Genomic DNA, 17134 nt, shown 5'->3' with positions numbered 1-17134 from the left:
CTGGGCAGGCCTGCAGGGACGCAAAAAGGTGGCTGTCGTAGCCGCTGCCATTTGTATCCCTGTATTGAGCCGTGATAGGCTACGTAAGTATTTACATAGCCTATCACGGCAGGGGGGGAAAAAACCCAGCGTACGCATATGGCGGTAGCCGCCACCATTTGCGTACGCTGGGTTCCCCCCCCCCACCGTGATAGGCTACATAAATAATTATGTAGCCTATCACAGCCTCCGCAGGGATGCAAATGGTGTCCCTGCATTAGCCATGATAGGCTACATAAGTATTTACATAGCTTATCACAGCTATGAAGAGGAGGAAGTGAATGGCGGTCGCAAGACAGCCGCCATTCGCAAAGCAGTGCGGACGGGAGCAGATAAGTGCTCCGTTTCGCACACCTTTCATGGGGTGGGGGCAGCGGGGACTTTGTCCCGCGCGCCTTTCGTGGGGGGGGCTTCGTTCCGTGATGGATTTCGGGGGGCCAAATGCACTGGCATTCAGCCTCACTGAGATCCATCGCGGAATTCTCTGACATCCCTAGGTACGTTTTATAGGATTGCAGCCTAAAATGAGTAAGAGTGGCAGCACATGGGATGGGTCAGTGCTGATGTCTTCTCTGGTTCTCTGTTGACAAAGGGGTTGCAGAAGGAAGTAGATGGGAAATTAAATATTGTCTTGCAGCACTGCATTATTGCTGGGATGCTGGAGAAATTTGAGATGGATGAAAATGAGCTCGGTTTTCTAAGAATCCAGCCTGTAGAATCCAGAATCCACTGTGGAGTGCCCCCCTCAGGCCACACAGAGTCCGTGAACTTTCGCATATGTTTTTACTTTCCCGAAATTTATGCATCTTTATTTGTAGGACAATGCACACGTTTCTTCTGAGAAAAAGTGGAATGGTATAGGGGACAATATGATAAATGTTACGTACTAAGGTAACATATGTAAATTCTTACGAAACCTCTTACGTTATTATTTGCATATTTTTCCGCATGACGGAAAAATAAAATTTGGATCTGTGTGTGGGCGGACGTCGGAACACAAGGCGCCTGACAATCAGTGAAACACAGACAGAGAGGATTTTACACAGTCCGTGCATCCCTAATTATTGCTGGTAAAAGGGGTCTTCTTGGGATAAGAACATAAGAACTTAAGAAGAGCTGTGTAAGGCTTTATAGGTCAAAACCAGCACCTTGAATCAGGCCCAGAAACATACAGGCAGCCTGTGCAAGTGGAAGCAAGACATGCCTCATGAAAACATGCATGTGTGAATGGACCACCACAGATCACTAGTGATGGACCACCCCATCTCCGTCCGGGGTGGGGGAGCTTGACAAGCTGTCTCCCGCAGCTTGAACAGCCCGGGCCTGCTCGGCAAGCTTCCTTGCTCACCTCGCCTGCCTGCGAGCTGCATGAACTGCCCCTCTTCCTTGCGCTGGCTGTCAAAGGCCGGCACAGGGAAGAGGGGCCTTGGTGCAGCCAGCCCCCAGCCTCTCGCCCTGGCCTCCAGCAGGTTGGGTGGGGAGAAGAGGATAGGTGCCTCCTTCCTCCCCACCCAACCTGCTACAGCAGTGGCGACAAGGGACAAGCTGGTCGATTTCCATAAGGCCAGGACAACTTATGAAAAACAACCAGCCTTTTCCGCGCCACTGCCACTGTAACAAGGATGGGGGAGGGAAGAGAGGTGCTGCCCTCCACCCCTCCCCTTGCTGAGGGAGCAGGTGCCCAAGCTCTTGCCCAACTCAGCATGCCACAAGTCAGGCAAGAGCTCAGGTCTGCGAGCTGGTGTCTGGGGGGCTGAATCAGCAACTTCTCACCAGGCTTCAAGCCCCAACACACAGGACGCTTGCAACATCCCTACAGATCACACATAGAGATGGCGTGGGTGCCTGTTTGGGGCTCAAAGCCCAGCAATTTCTCATCAGCTGCCCCCCACCCCTGCAGACACCAGTTTGTGGCTGCCCACACTTGCCCAGTTCAGCTTGCACCTAGCTGGGCAATCGTGCAGCTGCCCTCTTCCACCCTGAGCTACCTGTCCCTGCCAGCACCACTGCCCTAATGGGGACAGGAGGAGGGGTCAGCAAGCACCTTTCCTCTCCTCCTCCATCTCCACTGCTGCAGCAGCGGCAGCAGTGGCTGGATAGGCCCTGGTCATCTTACATGTCTGACAAGTACGTAGAACAACTGATCTGTCCCTGTTGCCGCCATTGTGGTACCAGGGACAGGAGGAGAGGGAAGGAGTGCACTCTTCTCCCCCTCCTGTTCCCACTGCTGCAGTCACCTGAGCACTGGATGTTTGGTGCAAATGTTTCCTTCGCCCTGAAGGGGCCCCTTCAAGGAGAAGGAAACCCTTGCACCAAAGGGCAGCATACAATTGTCCAGAGAACATTTTGCAAAGTGGCTTTTTATTTCTAGTGCAGATGCTTTGAATCACAGAATAGTAGGGTTGGAAGGGGCCTATAAGACCATCGAGTCCAACCCCCCACTGAATGAGGGAATCAAAGTCAGAGCATCCCTGACAAATGGCTGTCCAGCCTCACCTTGAATGCCTCCAGTGTGGGAGAGCCCACCACCTCCCTAGGTTATCTGTTCCATTGTCATATTGCTCTAACAGTCTGGAATTTTTTTCCTGATGTTCAGCCAGAATCTGGCTTCCTGTAACTTGAGCCCATTATTCCATGTCCTGCACTCTAGGATGATCAAGAAGAGATCCTGGCCTTCCTCTCTGTGACAACCTTTCAAAGACTTGAAGAGCGCTATCATATCTCCTCTCAACCTTCTCTTATCATGGCTAAACATGCCCAGTTCTTTCAGTCTCTCCTCATAGGGCTTTGTTTCCAGTCCCCTGATCATCTTTGTTGCCCTCCTCTGAACCCTCTCCAATTTGTCTGCATCCTTCTTAAAGTGTGGCACGCAGAACTGGACACAGTACTCAAGAGGAGGCCTAACTAGGGATGTACGGAAGTTCCATCACAGATCTTGGGGAGGCCGAATGCCAGCGCATTCGGCCCCCTGAAATCAGTGGTGGGACGGCCCCCGCCCCCCCTGGGATGGGACTTACCTTAGGCGGATCTTCCTGGTGGCGGTGCGGCGGCGGTGGCGGCCGGTCTTCCGACTGGCTGCCGCCGCCGCCATTTCCAGGTAAAAAAAACACAAAAACATGATAGGCTACGTAAAGATTTACATAGCCTAAATTGTCTAGATTTTTAAATAACACCATGATAGGCTATGTAAAGGTTTACATAGCCTATCACAGCTGATTAAAAAAAAAAAAAAGTGCGTATGCAAATGGTGGCGCCCATGGGCGCCACCATTTGTGTTCCTTATTTTGGTACGTCTTAGTCTACGTAAACATTTATGTAGACTAAGATGGCGAAAATAAGGGGAACACAAATAGCGTAGCATTGTTGTTGTTGTTTTTAAGTCAGCCGTGATAGGCTACGTAAACATCTACATAGCCTATCACGGCTGACTGCAGGGACACAAACGGTGGTGGCTACGGCCGCCGCCATTTGCATCCCTGCTAGCCAGGAGCCGGATGTCCGGCTGCTGGCGGAGCTGGCCGGCAGCTCCGCAGAATTGCTGTGGAGCACAGCCGGCTGGCCAGGATTCCGGGGGGGGGGGAACGGAATGCCTCCCCCCCCATCCAGGATTCTGGGGGGAGGGACGGAGCGCCTCCCCCCCCATCATCAGCATAATCTGCGAAAGGTAAGTGATTTTCGTACATCCCTAAGAGAGACAGCCAGAGCCTGAAGTGAAAGCAGAGCTTGGAGAGTGAGCAGGAAGAAGCAGCCTAGAAAAGTCTAAGGACAGCTAGAGCAAAGGAACTTGCATTTTGCAACTCTTATTTTCCTTTAATGACTTTTGTATCACTTACCTCTATTGTGTAAAAGCTTTAGTTGTGATTTGTTTTCTTTAAATCTACTAGTAAACTCTTGTGGTTAAACCTTTGTCTAGAGTGTTAGTCACCCCATGTCTTCAGCCTAAACCCCACATTACTGGGAAGGGGAAGTTTAAAAGAAGGAAGGTGGGACTCCTAAGGAGGCAAGAGACCCTTAGGGGGTTGCTCAGAGGGTCCAGGTTATAAGTGGAACCTTGGCAATACCATGTTCTTATCTCCAATGTTCTTCACTAAGCATCTCTTCAAAATGAACAAGGGAAAGTTTCCATTTTGATTTTTCACTTCAGATGAAAATAAATAAATAAATGCTGGTCCTGGCTGTTGGAGTGCAAATTGCATTATTTATTACAATTATATCCCACCTTTCTTCTGTGGAACTCAAGGTGGCATACACAGCTGCTGGTTCCCCTCCCATCCAGCCCCTAAGAAGCATAAGTAGGGATGTACGGATTTTATTTAAACTTTTCCATCTGTATTTTTCACGGAGTGTCAGGCATCTTTCACACCATTGTCTACCAATGGAAAAATTTAGATTTCTCCAATTGTTTCAGAAAAGTCTGCAAGAAAGTCTGCTGCAATTAATGGAATGTTCCCCGGCATGTAACATTCTGTGCATTTTTCTTACTTCAGTGTACAATCAATGAGCAGAGTTCATGTGCGCGCGCACACACACACACACACAAAGTTTGTTACACAGCAGAGTCTAAAGAGAGGAACTTAGGAACATTGGAAGCTGCCTTATACTGAGTCAGAACATGCTCCATCTAATTTAAGAGAGATCAGAAATAGATACATCTGTATGTTGTTGTTGTTTTAATGTCTTCTACATTAACATATTCTCCACCAACGTTCATATTTTTCAACAACTGAATTTGCATACTATCCTGGAAAATAAATCCCCAGTTCACAAGTCTGTGGAATCTAAGTGACTTGGAAAAAGCCAATCTTCAAGGGAATACATGGGTCAGATGCATAGAAATCTAAAGTCATTTGAATCCATCGTGGTTTTCCCTAACATCATTAAGGGTGCAATCCTATGCATGTTTAGACAGAAAGAAGGCCTACAACTCCCAGCATTCCCCAGCAGGCAAGGCTGGCTGGGGAATGCTGGGAGTTGTAGCCCTTTTCTCTGTCTAAATATGCATAGGATTGCGCCCTGAGGTCTGCTTAGCTTCAGCAAGACTGTTGTATTATTTATAGGTCATGTATCCATAATTTTGGTCCAGGAGGTTGATAGCCATGACAAAAGCTCTAACCTTGAAGTTCAGCCTATAGAGCTAGAACAAATTGTTTGCTATCAAGGGCCCATCCGCATTTCATTGCCTGCTGTGAATGCCTCCATGAGATTTTTAATGAGAACAGGGTGTTCAGGTACTGGCTGAGAGTTAAATCAACATGGATTGTGGTAGTTTTCTACTATAGGCATTGAACTACACATGATGAAGAAGCTTCCTGTCAATTGATATGGGGATTTAAAGGAGGTTTCTAGATACTGTTAGAAACCTGGCGCCCTCTGGGATGAAGCCAATGTCTCATTTCATGCTTTATCCATTATGTAAGTCTGTGAAAAAGACCTCTTGTTCCACCCAAGGCAATCAACTAACATTGACCAGTTTTTCCTCTAGTTTCTTTCTGTTCAAAATAATGCAGTGAGATTAACAGCACAATTATTTGCAGGGGGTTGAAGCTCTTATTTAATTAAAATAAAATAAAGCTGTCCAAGAAAACAACTTGTTTGCACAAAGTCCACCAAGTGGAACCTATTCCTTGGCTTAAATTTATGTAAAGAAAACTTTTCTTTTATTTCCCCGCATGATAAAAATTTTATTTTTTTTCTTGTTTAAAAATACCTTATCCACTTACAATGCCAAGAGTGGATGATTTTGTTTACTGAGGATTGCATGAGGGAGAAAATGTGCTAATGTGGTGTGGCAATAAAAGACCTAAATTACCCTTAACAATTGCAAAAAATGTGCCTGTGGTGTCGAATTATTTCTTTAATTACCAAGGTCCTAATTATTTTTTACATTTGTAGATATATGCCAAACTGAGAAAAAAAAACAAAGCAAAACAACAAACACCAAAACAAAACAAAGATCTGCTTTAAAAGAAGCATTGTTTAATTAAAATTTCAATTTCTGCTCTGTTATTAAAAGTAAAATTACCATTTCTAGGGTGCCGAGACTGATTGCATTCATCCCATTCATTTTGTGGCCCCAAATCAGCATTTTAATTGACTTCTTTTGAAAACTATATCGAACGCGTGCACAGGCAGTGGGTGTTTGCAAAAGAGTCATACAATGGGGGCAGTTCCTTCCTATCCCAATGAACACTGCATATTAATTCTTAGGTTAAAAAAAGGATAAATGTGCATGAAGAATTAAAAAAAAAAAGGCCTTGGAGGGGAGGGGGTGGGTGAGGAGCAGAGGAGAAGATGAAGAAGAGAGGAAAGGCAATAACACTGAACAATGTTTTGTCTTTAGTGACAATTCAACCAAGTGATATGTTTTTAATTGCAACACCTTGGCGCTTCTGAAGTAGTGCTGTTGCTTTCAAGCAAGGGAATCTCAGAGGTAAGGTTTCCTGTGTCTTCGTGTCAGGATGATATAAGTTTGCCTCAGGCATTGCTACCAGCTGAAAACACTTTGACAGTGCCAGTTCTTAAAGCACCATTTTTCGGCATAAGTCCCATTGAAACAAAAGGGGAAATCACTTTGGGGTTCACAGCCCTGCATAAATTAAAACTAAGACAGATGGGCAGCTATAAGCTGATTACCACTATCAATAAATGACTGCCTTTTAAAGTGTGTGTTTGTTTGTTTTTTAAGCTTACTTAAAAAAAATGCATCACAGTGTAAAACAATATGATGTTGCTGTCTGACTTTTTTTTTTTTTAACATGGATGAATGCAATGCAAGATTATGCCTCTAAAAGAACCTCTCTGGCTTTATTCATGAAATATGTTTTTTAAAAAGAAAGATGGGGGGGAATGAACAAATCTTCAAAACATGGTAGCATGGCTACAGGGGAACTGTTTGTGATACTTATGGGCCAAACATTTCACATTGTTTACTGGTTCAGCCTTAGATCTGAATCCAGCTCATTGCCTCATTCTGAATCAGCTGGTACATAATGCAGCGGCTCGCTTGATTAAAGGCAGCAGCCAACGAGATCACATCACTCCAGTGCTGAAGGAGTTGCACTGGTTACCAGTTGTTTTCCAGGTCAAATTCAAGGTGTTGATTTTGACCTTTAAAACCCTAACCCTATACGGTTCCAGCCCAGCCTATCTTAAGGAGCGCCTTCAGCAACACCAGACAGGCTGCTCTACAAGATCAGCCTAGGATGGCCTTCTCCCTGTCCCATCAGCCAGGACAGCTAGGTTGGTGAGGACAAGGGAGAGGTGCCCCCCACTCTGTGGAACTCCCTCCCTAGGGAACTCTGCCATACCCCCTCTTTAATGAGCTCCCGCCGCACATTAAAAATGGGGTTGTTCGGGCAGGCATTTGGGGTGGGTTAGGGTATTTTTAGAAATACGTTTTACTGTAAAAATTTATTGTTTTAAAACTGTTTGTATTGATGTACGTCGCCCAGAGTGGCTGGGTGACCAGTCAGATGGGCGATTAATAAAATAAATAAATAAATAAATAAATAAATAAATAAATAAATAAATAAATAACTTCTGCATGATACAATATCAGGTGTGGACAGAGTATCATGTGTGTATGTGTGTATATACGGTCCCCACATATGGCGGGGCTGGGGGAGGGATAACCAATGTTCCTCAGGGGAATAGCAATCAAGTGCCTGTTTAATCATTTAACTAGAGATGTATGAGAAATTCATTTCAGTTAATTTTTGATCAAAATTTATCCAGTCCAATATCTCCCAGAATTGACCATTGACCTGAATGCAATCTGCAGTTACATTCATACATGTCTGAGCTGGCAATGAGATTTGCAGAACAACAACAAAAGCATGCAAAAATACGTGCACATTTGAAAAATGTGCACAAAAAATGTGTAACTTTGAAAAATATGCACATACAATGTGCACATTTGGAGAAATATGCACAACACATGAATCTCAAAAATGAGATATGGACATGAATCACAATGAGCTTTGACTGAGGTGGAATTCAGACAACCTCAAAGAATTCAGGTTTTGCAGATTCACACACCTCTATAGTCTACTGTTACTTGAGAGAACACATTCTCACTTATCAAGCTGCCTGGTCACTGAGGTCAGCAAATGGGATGCTCCTGTTGGTTCTGCATTGACCTATGACCTGGTTGGTCTCCACATGGAATAGAGCCTTCAGTGTGGTGGCTCCCTTTCTGTGGAACTCCCTGCCTCTGAAGGTCAGGCAGGCACCACCATTTTGTTGCCTGCTGATAGAGATGGCAAATAAATCCTCTGCTGATCCAAATAAAGCTGAATACTCAAGAAACTGACCTGCAAAGTCCGCAGTGGACCAACCCAACTCACCTCTGGGTATGTCGGATTTTGCACTCCATTCTAAATGCTACTACTGACTAATGGTGACCACCATTAGCCAATTGCAGAAAAAATCTGGCCGCAGATTGCATAGTTTATGGTATCTGCTGCCATAAAGCACTTTCTTCTATGTAAATTGTGGTGTAAATGGCCACAATTTACATTGAAGGAAGTGCTTTAAAGCTGCAAATGCTGCAAACTACACAATTTGAGGCCAGATTTTCCCCCACAATTGGCTAATGGCAGCTGCCATTAGCTGATCTCACCATTTAGAATGGAGGAGAGCCATCCTGCAAAATCCGATGGACACAGTAAGGCTCCAGGGAAATCCACGGGGCCCTAACCGGCCCAGATAACCCACGGCAGACCCCACCCCCAGATCAGAAGTCATGGGGTTTGTATGTCCCTACCTGTTGAAGACATATTCATTTCAACAAGCCTTCCTTGATTAGCTAGCCATGGTTTTGATAGGTATTCTATGTTGTTATTTTTAAAAAAACTTTTAGTATTATGTTTTATTTCCTGTTATCTTTTATTGTTCACCACTCTGGAATCTGGTTAGATGTAGACTAGGATATAAATTGCTAACTTCACAGGCCTCAGAATATCACCCTATTGAATGTAATGGAATTATGTCACTCCATTACATTCATTGTGGGTATATGGGGTGGGGTGGGAGATAAGAGGCTGAAGGAGCAACCAGACAAAGTGGTTAGGGGAGAACCCATCCCCGGTGGGTTCTCTGTGGGGGATGCACTTCCCTGGGCCCTCAGGTTTTGCCCCTGCAGGATCTTAATTCTCCCCCTATTGATTGCAATGGTACCACATCATTACATTAGATTTACTATGTACATGTGGAGGCTGGTAGCTCTGTTTCTGGTGTGGCTGTGATTCCATTCTGGGTTTCAGTCAGAACCAGCCAGAACTCTAAAGGAGCTATCCAAGCTCACTGGGTGACTTTGGGCCAGTCACAGACTCTCAGCCCAACCCACCTCACAGGGTTGTTGTTGTGAGGATAAAATGGAGGAAGGAGGAGGATCATGTATGCTGCCTTGAGTTCCTGGGAGGAAAAAAGGTGGGATATAAATGCAATAAATAAATAAATAAATAAATAAATAAATAAAGGTTCTGAACCCTATCCCCCAAAACAGCCCACCGAAAAAAGAGCTACCAACCTCCACTGCTAGGAACAGTATTAAAAGGCTGAGGGATTTTTCCCACAGGCATCACATTGGCTTTTAAAAATGATCTGAGATAATTAGTAGTAGTAGTAGTAGTAGTATTGGAAGGGCTTGCAATATATCCAAGTTAATCCAAGGGAAATTTAAAGCTTCTCACCACGTTGTCTTCCCCTTCCCCTTCCCCTTCCCTTTCTCCTCCTCCTCCTCCTCACAATAATAGCAACCCAAAGCACACCCACCCACCCACAACACAAAACAGGGTTCCCAGTCATGTAGATAAGCCTTCATGCATACAGTTTGCACATGCATAGAGACTGCACAGTCTAGTCTCTAGGTTGGATAGGACCCACTCCTCTTGTGCTGTGCCCTTGGAATGTCTGAAGAGGGCTCTTGAGAGAATATGATGGGTGTAAAGTCTAAGTAAATAAATAAAAAGGAAGCCCAATTATTATTTAAATGGGAGAAATCACTCTTTCTTCATGTGCCTGTTTTCCTAATGTTATCTAGATCCAAGGTGAGAAATCAGATTGTCAGTAAGATGAATGTGCAACTGTGATTCAAATAAAGCTCAGAAAGATGGTGCTACTTTACCGCAGGCTTGTAAATTAACTAGAGGCTGGAGGAGAGCTCACTCAGAACAATCGCCCCTCTTAGAAATAATTCTATAACGAATTGCGACAGGCTCCATAAATTTGCTTGGAAGGAATATGTATGCTATTATAAATGACTGATTACTAGATCTGAAAAGTAATCAGTTACATATTACTGATCACAAAGCAGTCCCAGCTGAAAGATTATTCAGAATTTATCCGTGTGTGATGGAAGTAACTTCCCAAGTGTCTGAACTCCCTGCATGACATGTCCTATTTGATCAAAGTGTGCACAGGAGATGAGAATATTAGAGCTGCTAGGAAACAAGTCACAAATGAAGCACAAATAACTTGGAAAAGTGTTGCCCGAAGGTGGCTTTCTGGGCTTTCTTGTATTAAGCAGCTGATGCTTGCTGTAGTATCCATATTGCCAAAGCTTCATTATCAGAAGGGGCTACTATTATCATCTGATTCACTGAATTTATTGTGTGTAATTTCTAGAAGGGCCAATTTGATAGGCTCGGTCAGTGTTTTCTTCCAGGGTGTACAGGTTGTTGGTGGTATAAACTGAATCTGTGGTTAATAATAGGGCTCAACCGACCGCTGCTACATTTTGGCTGGCACAATAAGGGCAATATGTCTTCGTCAAACAATTTTGCAAACAGATACAGAATGCTTAAATCCTGAAATTTGTAATTGGCTTCCCTGGGAAACTTGAGCCAAGCTACACAGGACAGAACCTGCGACTTTCTCCATTCAAATCATGTACTCTGTCACTGAGTTTCCTCAGCAGGAAGATTACCCTGACCTCATGATATTCTGAGGCCTTTGTGATTCTAGACTACCCCCTATCTCTTATTGGACAGTTTTCATAGATTCTGGTAAAGCTGTGGATCTTTCAGTAATAGAAAAATTTGCAGGGTGGTTACTGTTGGGTTCTAGTTGTTTTCATCCTAAGAGGTACCTAAAATCCATTACCTAAACCAGCTTTCTCTGACCTAGTCCCCTCTAGATGTTTTGAACTACAACTCCCAGCATGGCTGACCATTTGAGCATGGTGTCTGGGGGTAATGGGAGTTGAACTCCAAAACACCTGGAGAGCACCCAGTTAGGGAAGACTATCCTAATCATAGACAAAAGAAAGGTGGCAGAAGGATGATTGACACAAAGCAATAATTGTATGGTATATCTGCATGGGAAATACCTAACTTCCCAGGTGGTTTTTACAGCTGAGCATACAAGCATGGTCCTTTGAAAAGGCATGAACATTTTCTCCAATGTGGGCCAACCTTTTGTTTTTTATTCGGTCGGTCGCTTCCGACTCTTTGTGACTTCATGGACCAGCCCACACCAGAGCTTCCTGTTGGCTGTTGCCACCCCCAGCTCCCCCAAGGTCAACTCCATCACCTCCAGAATATCATCCATCCACCTTGCCCTTGGTCGGCCCCTCTTCCTTTTGCCTTCCACTTTCCCTAGCATCAGCATCTTCTCCAGGGTATCCTATCTTCTCATGATGTGGCCAAAGTACTTCAGTTTTGCCTTTAATATAATTCCCTCAAGTGAGCAGTCTGGCTTTCTTTCCTGGAGTATGGACTGGTTTGATCTTCTTGCAGTCCAAGGCACTCTCAGAATTTTCCTCCAGCACCACAGTTCAAAAGCATCTATCTTCCTTCGCTCAGCCTTCCTTATGGTCCAACTCTCTCAGCCATAGGTTACTACGGGGAATACCATTGCTTTCACTATGCGGACCTTTGTTGCCAGTGTGATGTCTCTGCTCTTCACTGTTTTATCAAGATTTGTCATTGCTCTCCTCCCAAGAAGTAAATGTCTTCTGATTTCCTGGCTGCAGTCAGCATCTGCAGTAATCTTTGCACCTAGAAAGACAAAGTCTGTCACTGCCTCCACGTTTACTCCCTCTATTTGCCAGTTCTCAATCAAGCTGGTTGCCATAATCTTGGTTTTTTTGAGGTTTAAATGCAACCCAGCTTTTACACTTTCTTCTTTCACCTTCATCATGAGGTTCCTCAGCTCCTCCTCGCTTTCAGCCATCAAAGTGGTATCATCTGCATATCTGAGATTATTAATGTTTCTTCCAGCGATTTTAACTCCAGCCTTGGCTTCACCAAGCCCAGCATGTCGCATGATGTGTTCTGTGTACAGGTTGAATAGGTAGGGTGAGAGTATAGAACCCTGCCATACTCCTTTCCCAATTTTAAACCAGTCCGTTGTTCCGTGGTCTGTTCTTACTGTTGCTACTTGGTCGTTATACAGATTCCTCAGGAGGCAGACAAGATGACTTGGTATCCCCACACCACCAAGAACTTGCCACAATTTGTTATGATCCACACAGTCAAAGGGCCAACCTTAGGGATGTGCTAATCAGCAAAACCCAAGCTCACTGACATTCTCCAAATGCCATCTTGAAGCTAGTTCTGACTTAAGTGTGTATCAGACTGCAAGCTTGTGGTGGCGGTGGGGGGGGGGTGTTTTTGGTTTTTTTGCATGCAAATCCGTAAGTATTTTCATGCATATTTTTCCAAACGTACACATCAATTGTACACATTCTTCTCCCAGTTATTAAAGCATATTTGTGTGCATTTTTCAGAAGTACACATTTTTTCATGCACATTGTTCAAATGCATGTGTCTTGCTGGACACATTTTGTTTGGTCCACAAATGGGATTGCGAGCTCGGAAATGTGTCCAACATTGTGTCCAAGTCTGTGTTTGATCCAGAAGGCACAAACTGGGTAAATCCTAATCAAAAAGAAACTGAAACGAATTTGGCATACATCACCAGCCAGCCTCCTGCTGCATGGGAACATTGGAAGCCAACTAACCAGACAACACAACATGAGATGCTGGTGCTCACATCTTCCTAACAACAGATATGCCTGACAACACATGTTCTGATAGGTTACCAGGAAGGATGACAGATTAAGCAATAGTGAAAGCTCAATGCGCTGTAGGAACCATGGCAATGTATCCAGTTCCCAAAATAAGTGCAGTACAGATATGTCCAAATCCTAAATGGGGATATGCGCCAGCCACCAAGGAGAAACAGATGCTGGAACAGGTGCTCTGGACCTTGGCGTACAACAGGAGAGCAATGGAATACAGTCAGAGCAAGCAGAAGAAACAGATGGAAGCCAAGATCTACAACAGGGTTCGGCTTCCCTGAAGTTGTTTCAGAGCAAGGAAAGAACCTACCGGGAAAGGTATTTACAGGGAAATAATGAGGGAGAGGGAATTCATTACCTTTTTTTGGCATCCAAGGAACTAAGAGGAAAGGATGCTTAGTCCCACTCTGTGCCTGTGTAAAGAGCAGCAATAAAACCATTTCTTGCTCTCATCTGCAATGCAGAGCATGACTGAGCAAGTAAAGCTAGATGCCCTGGTATTAGCTAAATGGTTGTAATGCAGTTACCCACTGTGTTAAGGTACAGTTACACCTTTAAAGTGGTGTGAAACCAGAGTGCATATGTGGCCTTAGAGAGTGAAACAAAACGTTATGATCCTTGCATGGATTATATTTTAGTGTAAAATATATTTGTACTAGCACATTTTTATAATACATTTTTGGTCTTATGGTGCTACCATTAGAGATGGACAAACTCCCCCGTGCCCGCCTTGTGCGCTGCTCACCGGACTCCTGCCATTTGACCAACCCTGATGGGCATGCAGGGCAAGCCACTGGACAGTCTGCCAGTGCCCAGTGAGAGCTCATGGCATCCCGATGGTCTGTGAGCTGCCATGAGCAAAACTGTGGGCAAGTTCTTTATGGAAATCGCCATTTTGCACAATAAGGCAGTGGTAAATACCATGATGTATGCAAAATTGAAAGCATAAATGGTCTAATGGTTCAAGGTGCTAAAACCTTTCCCCAAAATAGGTTCAGCAACTTGGACAGCTCCTTTGGAGTTCTACCTGGTTCTGATTGAAATCCAGAATTGATTCACAGCCCGCCAAAATCACAGCCACCAGCCTCCACTTACTTTCTGCCAATCTCATTGGCCAGGAACAACAAGGTCAGGTTCCAGGACAGATAGAGGTCAAGTTCCAAGGCAGGAGTAGAACATAAAGAGGGCCAGGAACAGCTACATATTCAGATCCAAGCTGTGATCAAGGTCCAAGGGATGTACAAGATTTTTGTTTCTCTTTGCAAATCATACAAGCCTGTCCCATTCGCAGTTCTGAAGCACTTGGGAGCACTTTTTAAAAAAGAAATGCTTGCAAATTCCCTAATCTGTGATCACATTTGAAATATTTTTTTTCTTTTAAAAGTGCACTTCAACATGCACATTTTCCAAAAAAACAAAAAATATTTTCATGCTTTAATCAAAGGGAGGAAAGTACACACTTTTTAAACATATGCACAGAAATGTGCACCTTCCCCATTTGAGATCTGCATGTTTCCTGTCCGAGTGAGCCAAAAAAACAGGTCTAACATGAAAATAGGAGTGCGCAGAAGCTACCTTCAAAGTGATTTTTGAAGAATTTAACCCAACTGGGAAATTGCTGGTTCTCCTATCCCTAATCCAAAGTAGGAATTGAGGAAAGGGAGCAGGAACTTAGGCTGTGTCCTCACCTCAGATAAAACCTTAGCGCAAGCTCTGTGGCTAGGACTTTATAGGGCCTGGTGGGTCAGGGATTGGCCCTTACAGTCAGCTGACTGTGTGCTCCAGCCGGCTGATACTGCAGCCTAGATGGTGCCTTCAAAGTGCATGCCTGTGCATGAACCTGAGAAGTGGTGGGCTGTTGCTCATATGTACATAAATGATCCAGGCTACACATCACATGGGCACTGTACATGGAATAAATAAGGACAGTTATCACTGCTCACAATCTTACAATCTAACCTCCTGCAATGCTAAAGGTGGGGATGTATGAAAGTCACTTACCTTTTCACAGGGGTGATTCGCGGTGGGAGGGAGGTGCCCTGAAATCCTAACCTGGCCGGCTCCACTCCGTGGCAACTCCGCAGAGCCACCAGCCGGGTGCATTCACAGGTGTGTGGAGCCTGCGGACGGAAATGGCAGTGGCTACAGCGGCCGCCATTTGCGTTCATGTTTTTGGCCATGATAGGCTACGTGAATATTTATGTAGCCTATCATGGCAAAAGAAAGGGGCACAAATGGCGGCTGCTACGCCATTTGCACCCCTTTTTTTTACTGTAATAGGCTTAGGGATGTACAAAAGTGACTTACCTTTCCACGGATTATGTTGATGGTGGGGGGGAGGTGTTCCGTCCCTCCCAATGGAATCCTGGCCGGGGGGGAGGTGCTCTGTTCCTCCAACCCCAGAATCCTGGCTGGCCAGCTGTGCTCCGCATCGATTCTGCGGAGCCGCCGGCTGGCTCCGCCAGCAGCCAGACATCCGGCCGCTGGCTAGCAGGGATGCAAATGGCGGCAGCCGTAGCCGCTGCCATTTGCATCCCTGCAGCCAGCCGTGATAGGCTACGTAAATGTTTACATAGCCTATCACGGCTGACTTAAAAAACAAACAAACACACGTATGCAAATGGCGGCGGCCCTGGCACGTCCTTATTCTTTATTTTGGCATGTCTTAGTCTATGTATACATTTACGTAGACTAAGACGGCGAAAATAAGGGGAACGCAAATAACGTAGCGTCTACGCTATTTGTGTTCCCCTTATTTTTGCCGTCTTAGTCTACGTAAATGTTTACGTAAACTAAGACGTGCCAAAATAAGGAATGCAAATGGCATCAGCCATGGCCGCCGCCATTTGTGTGCGCGCATGTTTTTTTTTTTTTTTAAGTCAGCCGTGATAGGCTAGGTAAAGATTTACGTAGCCTATCACAGTGTTTTTTTAAAATCTAGCCATGATAGACTACGTAAATCCTTACGCAGCCTATCACATTGTTGTTGTTTTTAACCTGGAAATGGCGGCAGTGGCAGCTGGTCGGAAGACCAGTCACTGCTGCCGCACCACCACCGCCGCCGCCACTGGAGCCACCGCTGCCAGGAAGATCTGCCCAAGGTAAGTCTCATCCCGGGGGGGCGGGCCGTTCTGCCACCGATTTTGGGGGCCCGAATGCGTTGGGATTCGGCCTCCCCGTGATCCGTGGCAGAACTTTTGTACATCCCTAGATAGGCTACATAAATATTTACATGGCCTATCACGGCAAAAAAACAGGAACGCAAATGGCGGCAGCTACGGCGGCCGCCATTTGCATTCCCTTTTTTTGCTGTGATGGGCTACGTAAGTACTTAGGTAGCCTATCACGGCCTAAATGGAGAAGCAAATGGTGGACGCAGACACGGCCACCATTCGCAAAGCAGCATGAACGGCACCAGGTAAGTGCTCTGTTTTGCACGCCTTTCGTGGGGGGGGGGCTTCGTTCCACCATGGATTTCAGGGGGCTGAATGCACTGGCATTCAGCCTCACTGAGATCTAGGGATGTACGAAAGTCACTTACCTTTTTGAAGGGTGACATTCACGGTGCGGGGGAGGCGCTCCGTCCCTCCTCCTGAAATTCTCTCTGGCTGGCTCTGCTCTGTGAAGATTCCATGGAGCAGCTGGCTGGGGCCACCCACAGCCAGACATCTGGCCACTGTGCTGCCTGCAGGGATGCAAATGGCAGCTGCCATAGCTTCCATTCCTGTATTTTGCCTGTATTTTGCCGTGATACGCTACGTAATTTTGCCTGTCTTTTGCCTATATTTTGCCAAAATTCCGTCCCTGTATTTTGCCGTGATAGGCTACATAAATATTTACGTAGCCTATCACGGCAAAAAAAAACACCAACAAACAGCGGCCGCCATTTGCGTTCCCTTTTTTTTGCCTTTTTAGCCTACGTAACTTTTTTTTTTTTGCCATAATAGCCTACGTAAATAAGCTTTCTTTCTTGAATATTTAATATTATTGGTGCAATCTACCTGCTGACCATTTCAGAGAAAAGGCACTGTCTCCCCATGGGCCCTTTAAAGTTATTCCTATAAATATTTA

This window comes from Heloderma suspectum, chromosome 9 (assembly GCF_057233095.1).
Source record: "Heloderma suspectum isolate Gila_16-S chromosome 9, 16-S_ref, whole genome shotgun sequence".
Lineage (NCBI taxonomy): Eukaryota > Metazoa > Chordata > Lepidosauria > Squamata > Helodermatidae > Heloderma > Heloderma suspectum.
Note: the sequence above shows the minus strand (reverse complement) of the source record.